The following is a 14,115-nucleotide window of genomic DNA, read 5'->3' on the forward strand; positions in this document are numbered from 1 at the left end:
AGTAACTGAGGCCATCCGTCAGCATCTCATGTAGGACATGATTTTAGGACAGCATTTTATAACAGTTATAGAAATAAACAATTGTAATATGGAAAGGGCTATGTTGCGCTGCCACCTACTGGCACACGATGTGTACTACACTGTATGGGAACGACCACGAGCACGGAAGAAATCAACGGTTGGGAACAAAGGAGTTTGAATAGGCCAAATTTTCATGAGTGTAAAATCCCAAAATCTAATCTAATGTTCTATAGCAAACCCATAAACTGAGTGGATATGTTCTTGTTTGCAACACATGTGTGCAATTTTATGGGAATGTGCGTGTACACACTGCCCCTTTTGTATCTGTTTGCCTGCATGAATATGTATGCATGTTTGCATATATTCACATTTGTGTAACTATTTATTCATGCCGGTGTTTATTTATTTTAGCAGCTGCTATAGTGGTGCTAAACCCAAGACTGGGTAACAGTGCATTATACTCAGTGGCGGCTCCTCTGCAATGGCGGAGGAGCGTCGCCCCACTGCCTGGCGCAGAGCCAGCAGACAGAAAATAAAACGATGCCCTAGCATTGTTTTATTTTTCGTTTGCCGGCTCTGAGCCAGCTTGTACATGGAGGGGTGTCCATGGGAAGGGGGAGGAGGAGTGCTACGTCCACTCCACTCCCTTGCGCCGAGATGCCCCAGGGTGATTCGAGCGCTAAGAGTACCTAGCATGACATAACATAACATAAGTGCTCATGTGTGTTTGGCCGGCCGTCTCAGGCTGACCAAAAACACATGCTGCATGTAGGTTCCTCCAGCCTGGCTGCATTCAGCAGCCGGGCTGGAGAAACCCCAAAGATTCCGTGCCCTGAACGGCGCGTCATTCGTGCCCGCTCAGGCCAATCCCGTCCTACTCTGCAGCACGGGGATAGGATGGGAGTCTGTCCAAGGGCTGCTGGGACCAAGATGCCAGCAAGAGCGACGCGACTCGATAGGCGGCCAGCCGGCGGTGTCAGTTACGTTTTAAAAATGATTATCATTAGCCCGTCCACCCCCCTTCCGCTCCCCCAACCCACCTCACCACCCTTTGTTAGTGGCGGCCGCCACTGGTTATACTGAGGATGTTGATAAAAGTAATTCAGAATCAAAGCAGAGAAATGCAGGTTGACACAGATGGGTGTAAAATTAACAATGTGGCTTTTTGTAGTAGATCCAGTGCTTTTAATGGGCCGGTACTGTGCAGTACTGAGTACCAGTACTTTTTATTTTGAGAGGGAGAGTACCTGCACTTCTCAAGAAAAACGTAATACTTTTAATTGGAGAGTACCGGCGCTTCTCAGTAACAAGCAGTTACTCTGGTACAGAGTTACAGAGTAACTGCAGTTCAATTTTTCCATTTCAAGCACTGAGATCAAAGGCTGGGGGGGGGGGGGGTGGTAGCATCTTCAGTGCTTAATTTGTAAAAAAAAATAATTGTCAGTGCTATCATCAGGAGACCGCTGATGCTTGTGCACCACTTTTCTCCTGCCATGCTGCCAATTATAGTTAACAGCACAACTACTAACCATCACACTCCTACAAGTGTGACAATTCTGACTAATTCGGCCCCTAAAGCTATAGGAGTAGCTTGGGCGGCATGTAATAGTTATTTTTAATATATATTGGATTAATAACACCCGCTGTCGTGTTCATCTCTAAATTAGCCAGGCATTGCCACCTTGTGGCAACCTGTCACAGGCGCTGGTGTTGATGATTAACTGCCGGTGCCGGGCACTGGAAAACTTTGGCTCAAATTTAGCACTGCTACTGGTGAGCTATTGAGAGAATGTTTAGCTCTGGTTAAGTAAATGTTCATTTGCTCAAACATCTGCACTCGGGTATGTATGAGTGTCTCTAGGTGTATTTGTGCAACTGTTGCATTCAGCTCTTTAGTATTTGTATATCACACAACTGCCACTAGTATTCTGCTAGTGCCATTGCCATGTTTTGTAGCTGCTGCAGCTCTTACTGGGCAGGTGGCTGGCTGCAGGGTGTGCCCTTTGCACCGGGCTCGAGTCGGGGTACCACGCAGGTGGACGGCGTCCCCCCACTTATTTTACCAGGAGCTCGATTACTGGAGCAAATGGAGCCACACATTCACTCTTAGGCCTCTCTGGGGCGAGATCTCAGCTCAGTCAGTACGCTGGTCACGTGCTGGCTTCTCTGATGCAATTGCATCTGAGGGGTGCGTGAGGGGAGGCAATGAGTCTGATGGTGCAAGCCACCTTTCGTTACGTCACTTCCTGTTGTGACGTCAGCATCCTCCCACTTATTTTTTTAGGACTTGTGCCCTGCCTTTGTAAGAGTTCAGCAAAGTGTCTGAGATCCGATGGTGTGCTTTGGTCTTGTTGCAATCAGTGGCATCCGGTGAAATTTAAAAGTGGTGGGTGTAAAAGTTCGAGATGAGTGCAAGTAGCAAGTGAATACGACCATCATAAGGGAGTGGGGGGGGGGGGGTTCTCCCCCGAGAAAAAAATGAAAAAAGAGTGGGCAAATTTCAAGCAAATGTGAGAAAGCAAGAAGTTTAATAATGCAATTGTGAAAGTGTAGTTATGACATCAATTAAAAGATTTCATTTGATAATGATATAGGTAGCTGCTTATTCAGTATAACCACAGAACGTCATGACAAACTTTGAGATAACAATGCTCAGTTAGTGCACACACAGCCCTCTGATGTCAGGATGAAAGGAACCCTCCCCTACATAGCGGAGACAAACTCAGGAGGAAAGTAACATTAATACACAGTAGGGCACAGTGCTCGGACTTCACATGAAATCATCATATCATTGCGCTGGTGCCAGCTTGCAACTTCCTTATGATGTCACAGTTCCTTAAGCATCTTGGATCTACCACGAACTTTGCACATGGATCTTATGATCTGATTGCTGCTAAAGGTTTGCAAATTTGTGAGATGCGCTTTTATTGTTCCTCCTGCCAGGACTGTGTTACCGATGACCCTGATGTAATTGTAGTGCGCGTCACCGCGGGCACTGCACAGTCCACCCCAGTCAACAAAAGAGTGCCACCCACAGTCGGCCATAAAATCACTTCACACACGGAAAGTGCATACAAAAAAACATATTTAACAGTGAAAAAGAATGAAACTGAAACTGGTTTACTGTCGAGAAAAAACGAAGCCAATGAAATGAGGTAATTTAGCATATTCACGAGTGTTTCTGGGATAATGGAAGCACTGCCAGGCTCCGATGAATCAAACAAGAACAGCACCTTCGGCGTCTGTTTAAAAAGCACAGACTGTGCCTCGCGCTCCCTCTCGCTTAGAGAGAGAAGGAGCATAAGTGCAGAGGAGCACACGTGCCCACCTGCTGCGCCGGCTTTGAAAGCCTGTCTTTATCTCTTTGTCCCCACTGTACAATGAAAAGCTGTTTTACACCATGTGCCTTTGTATGAAACACACGGGGACAAGTGCATGTGAACACCATTTCAATTGTGAGGCAAAGCTGCCATCTCGGGGAACGAGAGAGGTGTGCCGTGCCACATATGTGTCTGTGCTTGATCACTTGGTAATCATCTCCCAATGCCTTGAAGAGAGAGTACTCAAGAGAAGAGAGCTGGGAAACTTCTCCAGAGTGAGGGTTAATTTAAGATGTGATAGCCAGGGAGGTGGGAGGGAGTAAGAGAGGGTGCTCAGAAGGGGTGTGAAAAGCAGCAAACCTTTTTCTAGCAAACTTTTGGTATTTCCCATAAAAACTGGGAAAAACATTTGAAGTGAGGGAAGTGTCACTAGAGTTCAAAATCTGGACTTTGCAAGACCCAGATCCACACATTTGAGGCGCATGATCCAAGTGGCCTCCCTCCTCCTGGGTGTCCGCTCTCTATTGCCTCCCCTGGCATCTCTAGGTACAGTATCAAACCCGTAGATGGCTCTGTGGCTGTCCTGTGTGGGACGTTCAGCGATGTGTGTCGCTTCTGGATATCTGACGTCAGCCTGTTTCACTGCCCTCATGGGCTCCCCAATGCGATCCTTCAGTGCTCTGATAGTGCAAGTGTTATTTCTGCTGAGTTCCCCGAGCTGGGCAGCAGCATCCAAGGGCCTGGCGCCACCCAACCCCTTCCACTCGGGTCAGACCACTGGGGGACACAAGTTGCCGGGGTCGCTCAGCCTTCGCTCTGCTGGGTAAGGTGAAGGGCCTCCCGCCAGGCGGCGGCAGGCCCTCGAGTCAGACCGTCCATGCAGGGTGGAAGCTCCTTGCTTGAAACAACAGCCGAGGCTGGCCAAGCAGTCCATCCCTAAACGAACCGCGAGTGCCCAATCGATCAGAGTAGGAAAGCATGCTCTAGCAAATTCAAACATAATTGCTCCTTTTGTGCGACAACAGGGCACCCAGAGTTTAAATGTTTTAAGAAGTCCAAAGAAAAAGGTGGACAAAAATTAACGAGGTATGTCCCCGATTTTCAACAATCCCTCTCCGGTTTCCCTATTGACTATGAATCCTTGGTTAGATAAGTATCCACATCAGGAGCAGGCGTATCAATTGTATTGTGGTTTTCGATTTGGTTTTAGGATTCCCGCAATAGGTCTTCAGGGTCCTAGGGTTTGCAAGAATCAGCAGTCATTAATATAAGGACTGGGAGTGGCAAAATGAAAATTGACAAGGAGTTAAAGTTGGGAAGGGTGGCTAGGCCATTTGATAAGTCCCCATTTGCGGATTTTGTTTTCTCCCCTCTCGGCTTGGTTCCCAAAAAAGACCCAGGGGAATTTAGATTTATTCACAATCTTTCAGCACCCAAAGGGGCTTCTGTTAATGATGCCATAAACCCTGCCTTGACTACATTCAAGTATGCTTCTCTCGATGGTGCCCTTGAGCTCTTAAGTAACCCTGGGTGTGTAACTCCGCTCCGCCAACCGAGTTTGCAGAGATTTGCCTACTCCAAACTCCATGCCGAACACGGAGTAGGCAAAAACTACCCCTCCATGGCGGAGCGGAGTTAGCTGCTCCCTACCACCTGCCAAAGTCCTTTAAAAATGATTTAAAAGGCACTTACCTGTTGTTTGATGCCTCCCCTGCCTTAGCACTCCCCGTCCTGCTCCTAGCGTTTCTTCAATCATAGGAAAAAACTAAGTTGTACGTCAAACTTACAATGTAGTTTTTTTCTTTCATTAAAGACGCAAGGAGCAGGATGGGGAGCGCGAAGGCAGGGGAGGTGGCAAACAACAAGTAAGTGCTGTTTTAAATAATGTTTAAAGGACTTTTGGAGGAGGGAGGTAGCGTAACAGAGTGCATTTCCACAAAGTTTTTTTTTAACTGCGTGGGTATACGCGTAGAGGTACTACGCCTGCTATGCCCACTCTTACTCTTAAGGCAGCTAGGTCCAGGGGCACAGTTAGCGAAGGCAGATGTAGAGTCTGCATTTCGTCTGCTGCCAGTCCACCTAGATGTCAAGTCAAGAGATTTGTATAGCGCGCTATTACCCATAGGGTCTCAAGGCGCTAGAGAAGGGGTGGGGAATTACTTGTCGAATATCCAAGTTTTAAGTTGTTTTCTGAATGCTAGGTGGTTTTGAGTAAGGCGAAGGTGAGTGGGAAGTGAGTTCCAGGTTTTAGCTGCCAGGTAGGAGAAGGATCTACCTCCCATGGTGGTTTTGTTGATGCGAGGTACAGTGGCAAGGGCTTGGTTGGAGGATCGTAGCTGGCGGGAGGGGGTGTAGAATGACAGTCGTGTGTTGAGGCATTCGGGTCCAAGTTCGTAGAGTGCTTTGTGAGCGTGGGTTAGGAGGCAGAAGGTAATCCTCTTATTTACGGGGAGCCAGTGGAGGTTTTTCAGGTGACCAGAGATGTGTTCTTTACGCGGGATGTCTAGTATGAGCCTGGCTGAAGCGTTCTGGATGCGTTGGAGTTTTTTCTGGAGTTTTGCGGTGGTACCGGCGTATAGTGTGTTTCCGTAGTCCAGGCGGCTCGTAACCAGTGCGTGGGTGATCGTTTTTCTAGTTTCGGTGGGGATCCAGCGAAATGTTTTTTTGAGCATGCGAAGAATGTTGAAGCAAGATGATGAGACGGCGTTGACTTGTCTGGTCATCGAGAGTGAGGAGTCCAAGATGACGCCCAGGTTCCGTGCGTGGTCCATCGGGATGGGTGCTTTTCCAAGGGCTTCTGGCCACCAAGAGTCATCCCAGGCAGAGGGGGAGGTGCCTAGGATGAGGACTTCTGTTTTGTCTGAGTTCAGTTTCAGACGGCTGTGCTTCATCCACTCGGCTACTTCTTTCATTCCTTCGTGTAAGTTGGTTTTGGCGGTGTTAGGGTCTTTGGTGAGTGATAGGATCAGTTGAGTGTCATCCGCGTAGGAGATGATGTTGAGATTGTGTTGGCGAGCGATGGCCGCAAGGGGGCTCATGTATACGTTGAAGAGGGTGGGGCTGAGTGACGATCCTTGTGGCATGCCGCAGATGACTTCAGAGGCCTCTGACTTGAATGGTGGGAGGCGGACTCTCTGGGTTCTTCCGGTGAGGAACGAGGTCCAGTGCTTTTCCTTGGATTCCTACGTTTCTGAGGCGTTGTAGAAGGGTGCTACGGCAGACTGTGTCGAAGGCAGCGGAGAGGTCGAGGAGGATGAGGGCGACTGTGTCTCCATTGTCCAGTAAGGTTCGAATGTCGTCTGTTGCTGCGATAAGTGCGGTCTCAGTGCTGTGTTTGGCTCGGAAGCCGGACTGTGAGGGGTCGAGGGATTTGTTGGTTTCGAGGAAGGAGGCGAGTTGGATGTTGACAGCTTTCTCAATGACTTTGGCCGGGAATGGAAGAAGCGAGATGGGGCAGTAGTTTTTGAGTTCGGTGGGGTCAGCTGTGGGTTTTTTCAGAAGGGCGCTGAGTTCTGCGTGTTTCCAGCTTTCCGGGAAGGTGGCGGCGTTAAGGGAGTGGTTGATGACATCTCGGAGGTATGGTGCTATGATGGAGTCTGCTTTGTTGAAGATGTGGTGAGGGTATGGGTCAGTTGGGGATCCTGAGTGGATGGAGTTCATCAGGCGGATGGTGTCCTCGGTGGAGATTGGGGTCCAGTCATTAAGGATGTTCAAGGGGGATGAAGGTCCTGCTCGGTCTCGCGTGCCTATTTCGAACAATTCAGCACATTCCTTAAATGGACCTTCACCCAGGTATCTGGGTCCACATATGTCATTCACTATTTGGATGACTTCCTGTTCTTGGGACCGGCTGATTCCGACCACTGTGCCAAGTCCCTGGCAACATTTGAGGGTTTGATGTCAGAGTTCGGAGTGCCGCTTGCTCATAGAAAACTGCTGGGTCAGCATCGACATTGACTTTCTTGGATATTGAGATCGATTCCCTAAAGAGGGAATGTAGACTACCAACAGAGAAGGTTCAGGCTTTCAGAGCATCACTTGAATATTGTCTGAGGGCTTGGAAGGTCACCTTACATCAATTACAAGTACTTGTGGGTCCGCTCAATTTTGCCTTATGTATAATACAGATGGGCCGTCCTTTCTCACATTCTATAGACCAGGCTATGTCAGGCCTAGGAGAAAAACACCATAGGGCTCGCCTGTCAGCAGACCAAAAGCAGGACTTGAGGATCTGGTTGTCATTCCTTTCAGTGTTCAATGGTTCCAGGGTTTGGCCTGCTCCTCCGCGATCCAGTCATGATTTTGGTTTGTTCACAAATGCAACATAGGCACTGGAAGCAGGGGTACAAAGTTGCTTCAGCACTCCCAAATATCTATGCTGGAGCTCAGAAGGTAAATGAGCAATAAAGATGCCTATAAATGTAGTTTTCATCCTGTCACATTTGATGTGCGTTCAAAGACAGAGGTCAAATGTCAGGTGATGACTTCTGACTGATTGTGGCTTATTCTTTTAACATGGAGATTGGTGTTTACTTTTCTTTTTCTGACTCCGACTCCAAAGTTAGATCATTTTGGAAAGTGAACTATCTGATAATCTTGGGGCACGGGAATTGTGAAGAGAAAAGCTGTAGGTGTCAGTTTTTTTCTAAACCACAACAAAATGTAAATACCTGGAATTAAACTGTGCAAATATTTCAAAATATACCAGAAGTTAGGAAAGCACAAATGAAGCACTTTTTTGTAATTCTGAAGTGTGATAGCAACAAAGATTTTAATCGGACAAAAACAAATCAACACACTTTACTTGGTGATGTGCAAATGATAAATATTTGCTGAAACCCGACTTCCACATATAAGCGTTTGTGTGCTATGGGGTTTTATCACTAAAACTGCATGTCAGTGTGATTTGTATTGCCATTTTGATGGGAAATGTGCTGTTTGTAAATGAAACCATGTTTTAGTATTATATTTGTCTCTTTGCTGCCACAACAATCCTTTCCCCACACCTTTTCACTCTTGCATTTCTCCAAAATGCACTATTTGCTGCATACCACACCTTTACCACTCTCCTGCTTAATGCACATGGCTACTTTCTGTACTTGTTCTGTGTGAAACACTTGGATGTTTCACAGTCACTATGACTTCTTTGATGCAACATTGATAGCAGCACCCCTACTCTGAAAATCGTTCCAGCTACACCAGGATTGATGCAATTGACTCTGCACTATCTCTGCAGTCTTTCGCTCACATCTTCTCACCTTTTGTTGTTGGCGTGTGGAGTGATGCACTTGTCTGCACTGTCACTGCAGTCACCCTCTCACATCTTCCCACCTTTTGTTGTTGGTGTGTGGAGTGATGCACTTGACTCTGCACTGTCTCCGCAGTCTCTCGCTCACATCTTCTCACCTTTGGTTGGTGTCTGGATTGATGCACTTGTCTGCACTGTTGCAGCACTCTCCCTCTCACATCATCTCATGTTTTGTTGGTGTGTGGATTGATGCATTTGTCGGCACTGTCGCCACCGTCTCCCTCTCACATCTTCTTGCCTTTTGTAGGCGGTGTGTGAATGGATGCACTTGTCACCCTTCTTCTCGTGCATGTTTTGATATAGAGATGAATCCATCTACCCCTGTGCTCCTTCCACCATCACTCCCTCACACCATGCCACTTTTGTGTTATGGATTTGTAGACTGAAGCACCTGTTTTTGTGCTGCCTCTACAGGCCTATTGTCACCACTTGTCTCTTGTGTGTGATAGGTTTATAAATAGATTCCCCCTCTTCTGGAGCTGCCTTGATCTTACATCGTCTGTATTTCGCATCGTTAGTGTAAGGATTGAAGCACAGTTTCTCCATCTCACAAAGGGTAGCCGTGTTAATATTGGATTGAATCTTTTTGTGGCTGTTCTTGTGACTCCTGCACAGTCCTTCACTCACAGTTGTCCTTTGGTATGATGTTTACCATACATTAATGCATCACTCCTCCTACTCACTGACCAGCTCCCTTTCCTCATCTGGTCTTCCTCGGAATGCTGTTCTAATGTCTGATGTAGATCAGTAGCGGCCACGTGGAGGGAGTTTCGTGGGACGGTGAGGCAGGAGGGGGAGGGGCAATGTGGGGGTTAATTCGTTTTATGTATTGAATTGATACTTACCTCCGTTCATCCATATTCCGGTGTTTACAACTCCCCACCCTGCTCCTCCCCAGCCCAGCCCAGCCTCGCCGCCCAAGGGAACTCACTCCACGGGCCGCTACTGGTGTATATGTCCCAGCTGTGCCTGCATGAGCCCTCTCCCACCTGGACTTCAGTTGAACTGGTCTATAGTATGATGCACCTCTCTGCCTTATGGCCCCTGCAGTCCCTTCCACTCCTGACATCCCTTGCAAAGCTGACCTACAGTGATGCGTCCATCTCCCATACTCTCCACTAGGTGGCAAACCTCTGCAAGTATTCACTTTAGTTCAGTTCAGTTCAAAGTGCTTTATTTCAATAAAAACATATTTTAAAAGCATAAATACAAATCAGCAATTTCAAGACCATAAAAACAATTTGGTAAAACAACCATAGTAACTGTTACAGGATTAAACCGATTAGAAAGTGCACGTAATTCATTCTGCAGTCTCTACATATAATCAAATACAAGTAACTCATGGTTTCAATTCATTATATCAGTATTTAAAATTTGTATTAAACTATAACCTGTAGCCTTTGAGATCTGATGGACCACTTCATATTCATTCCTCTCAACTGCTTTTTTAGGGTCGAGCCTGTGAGAGCATGCGCTAGCACATGCGTCTCGCTTGTGAGACACTTGTATCAAAAAAGGGCTTAGAACCCGCCTGTTGTGTACCCATTTGCTAGCTTATGTGGCATTCTTCTTTACAGCCTCGTACTTCGTCACTGCAGGCCTTATATCATTTTAGTCCCTCTCTCTGGAGCAGGGTCCAAGCACAAATTGATTCAAATTAATCAGCGCCCGTCCTCTGCTCCCGACGTGATTGGGGTACTATTTTGTTCTTTTTAACTTCCAGTGCCCTGCAAACAGAAGGCGTGTGACTGGCAAAAACATGCTAAGAAGAACAAACAAAATTGCAAAGTTTAATTTTCTATAGTTAACTTACTTTTAATTTTCTAAGTCTTCTTTTCTCGCTTTGCACTTATGTTTTTTTTGTTTATGCTCGTCGGCACTGTTCTCAAAAGAAGAGGATTATTTAATGGCAAAGCGACATTGTTCCTTTCTTATCTGTAATTTCAGAAATTATGCTTTAACACATATTTGTGCAGTACACCCCAATTCTCCCCACTCTAAATTGCACCACTCCAATCCACGCCAAGCCCCCTCACCTCACCCCACACCAAAACACCCTACTCAGTCCAGTCCACCACTCTCCAAACTTCCCAACGCACCCCATTCCAATCTGCTCCACTCCAATCCAAAAAACTCTGCCCCACTCCAAACCAAAACAATCTGTCCCACTCCAATCCAGAACAATCTGCCCCACTCCAATTCAAAACATTCTGCCCCACTCCAAACCAAAACAACTATCCCACTCCATCCAAAACAATTTGCCTGTTCCAATCTGCTGCACTCTAATCCAAAACAATCTGACCCATTCCAATCCAAAACAATCTGCCCCATTCCAGTCTGCCCAACTTTAATCTGCCCACTCCAATCTGTCACACTCCAATCTAAAACAATCTGCCTCACTCCAATCTGCCCCACTCCAATCCAAAGCAATCTACCCCACTCCACTCCGATCCAACCCACTCCAATCCAAAACACTCTGCCACACTCTAATCCGCCCCACTCAAATCTTCCCCACTCCAATCCAAAATAATCAGCCCCACTGCATTCCACCCACTCCAATCCTAAATAATCGACCCTACTCCAATACATCTCACTCCAATCAAAAATCTGCCCCACTCCAATCTGCCCCACACTAATTCAAAGCAAGCTGCCTCACTCCATTCCACCCCATTCCAACCTGCCCCACTCCACTCCAATCCAATCCACCCCACTCCAGTCCAATCCACCCACTCCATCCCAAAACTCCCCACTCCAATTCACCCCAGTCCACTTTGCACCAATCCATTCCACCGTAATCCAACCCAAATCATAACTACCCTACTCCAATAGCATCCACCTCACCCCAATCCACCCCACTCACTCCCAATCCACCCCACCCCTCTCCAATCCCATCCACCACAATCCTCCCCACTCGAATCCAAAACGATGTAGCCCACATCAATCCAAAACAATCTGCCTCACTAAATTCAAAACAATCTGCCCCATTCCCATCCAAACCTATCTGCCCCACTTCAAACCAAAACAATCTGCCCACTCCAATCTGCCCCACTCCAATCCAAAACAGTCTGCCCCACTCCAATCCAAAAGAGTCTGCTCCACTCCAATCCGCCCCACTTCAACCTACTCAGATCCAATTTACCGCACCCTAATCCAGTCCACCCCATTCCAATCCAATCCACCCCAGTACAGCCAAATCCAATCTACCCCACTCCACTCCATTCCACTCCACTCCACCCCATCCAAATTGTTTACCCCACTACAATCCAATCCACCTCAACCTAATCCACCCTAGTCCAAGCCACCCAACTCAATCCAATCCACCTCACCCCACTGCAATCCAATTTACTCCTATCTTCTCCACACCGCTATAATCTACCTCGCTCCAATTCACCCTGCTGAATTCCACCCCTCTCCTATTCACCGCACTCCAACCCACCCCATTCCACTCTAATCATCCCATTCCAGTCCACCCCACCCCAATCCAATCCATCACACTCCAATCTAATCCACCCCACGTCAGCCCAGTCCACCCCCTCTACTCTATTCTACCCCAATCCAATCCACCCCACCCCACTCCAGTTCAGTCCAGCCCACTCGGTCCCACCACCTGCCCTACTCCAGTCAAATCCACCCTACTTCATTCCAATACACCCCGTTCCAATCCAATCCACCCCACTCCAATCCACCCCGTACGGTCCAGTCCAATCCACACCCCTCCACTACACTCTAATTCACTCCACTTTGAACCACCCTACTCTAATCCAATCCATCAAACTCCACTCTAACCCACCTCAAACAATCTAATCCACTCCACTCCATTTCACCTCACCCCATTTCAATCCACCCCACTGCAATCCATTCCACCCCATCCGGTCCACCCACTCCAATCCACATCCCTCACTCATTCCAGCCCACTCTACCGCAATCCAATTCAACCCCAATCTATTATAATCCAATCCACCCCACTAACTCAATCCAATCCACCCCACTACCCCAATCTACTCCAACCCACTCCACCTTATTCCACCAAGCTTCACTCTATGCCACCCCACTTTATGGCACTGCACTCTACGACACTCTCTATTCAAATGTACGACACTCCCCCACTCCACTCTACAGCACTCTACTCCAACAAATCCAGTCTACAACACGCTACCCCCCACACTCCATTCTAGGACACTCCACTGCACTACCTTTTAGTCATGCTGAACAGCAGCCACACTGGTGTACAAAATGGAAAATCCTCATTGCCAATCCCAATATCTCTTGTATAAGCAAGACCCATTGGCTTTGCCAATGCTTGGTTTTAGTCGTTAACCGAAGGTCGGCATATTAAAGTTATTAATTCGGCTGAAATCAGACAAAATTAAGATAACTCAGCTTCAGTCGAATACATTCATACCTTCTCATGAGAACTGACCAATTAAAGCATGAAATTATCAGACCTCATGTAGGAAAAGCCCTTTAGAAGATACTTTTTTTTTTAGAATTGATATCAAACTGTCACAGACATGAATAAAATGAAACAAGGGAACGTTCACTTACCAGCATGCTATGGCTTCCATCGATTCTTTATATCAGGTTTATAAAAATGTATTTGCTCTAAATGCGTTGAATTCACATGTTACTGAATATAGGCTGGATGAAATGTTAGTATGATTTGCACTTCTCTGCCGTGCTGGCCTCTCAGTCCTCAGGTCCCTCTCCAGGTTGGGTGGGTCCCGCCCTTAAACCCCGATTAAGCGAAAAGTAGTCCTCGAAAAACAAAACGATAATGCCAGCCCCCAAAGGGAACCTTCCAAGCACTGCAAGCAGGCCACAGAGCCTCTAGATACTTTTTTGAAGTCAAATCCTGACACAGACCAATCAATCAAGAGTATTTGTAAAGCACGCTACTCACCCGCTAGTGTCTCAAGGCGCAGACCCCAAGTATACTTTTAAAGGGGTCGAACGATTCGTTTTCCAGTGCAATTTTCAAACAAGTCAAATTGGCTAAAATCCACAAGAACTGCGGGTAGTTCTGAACACAAGCACAGACACCGTCCTAATAGTTCATGGTGTGGGGCAGTGCACGGGGTATTCTTTCTCCACAGCAGCAAACCGCTCATGCGCCTGTTAGAGCATTGTGTGCTGTTCCCTCAAGGCTCCCTTTAGGACTGGGAGGGCTGAGAAGCTCACAGCCCCGCACCCCTCAAAGCCGCCACCACCCTCTACCTCCCAGTAGGTTTCCCTGTATCTGACACTGAAACATTGCTACCTGTGCTGTCTCTCTCACTCCCTCGATGGGGTTGTTTAGTACATTCCAGCTGCCTGTGTGTTCCCTCTACAGCCCCTCCCTCACACCCCCTGCCCCTTGTTACTTCTTCCTCTGGGCGGGAATGCACAATCCCACGTTGCCTGCTGCATCTCCCCTGGTCCTGTGTGTTCTTTATTCTATGCACTTAAATGCCATAGAAAGTATCCCCA

The 14,115-nt window shown here is 47.3% G+C and overlaps 1 protein-coding gene across 1 annotated transcript in view; it reads left to right on the plus strand.

Moving 5' to 3' along the window:
• The window catches only part of SYN3 (synapsin III), a 1,181,147-nt gene that overhangs the window by 217,002 nt on the left and 950,030 nt on the right, over nucleotides 1–14,115 (plus strand). The gene's annotated exons all lie outside the window — the stretch shown is intronic.

Source organism: Lissotriton vulgaris, chromosome 1_2 (assembly GCF_964263255.1).
Source record: "Lissotriton vulgaris chromosome 1_2, aLisVul1.2, whole genome shotgun sequence".
Taxonomy (NCBI): domain Eukaryota; kingdom Metazoa; phylum Chordata; class Amphibia; order Caudata; family Salamandridae; genus Lissotriton; species Lissotriton vulgaris.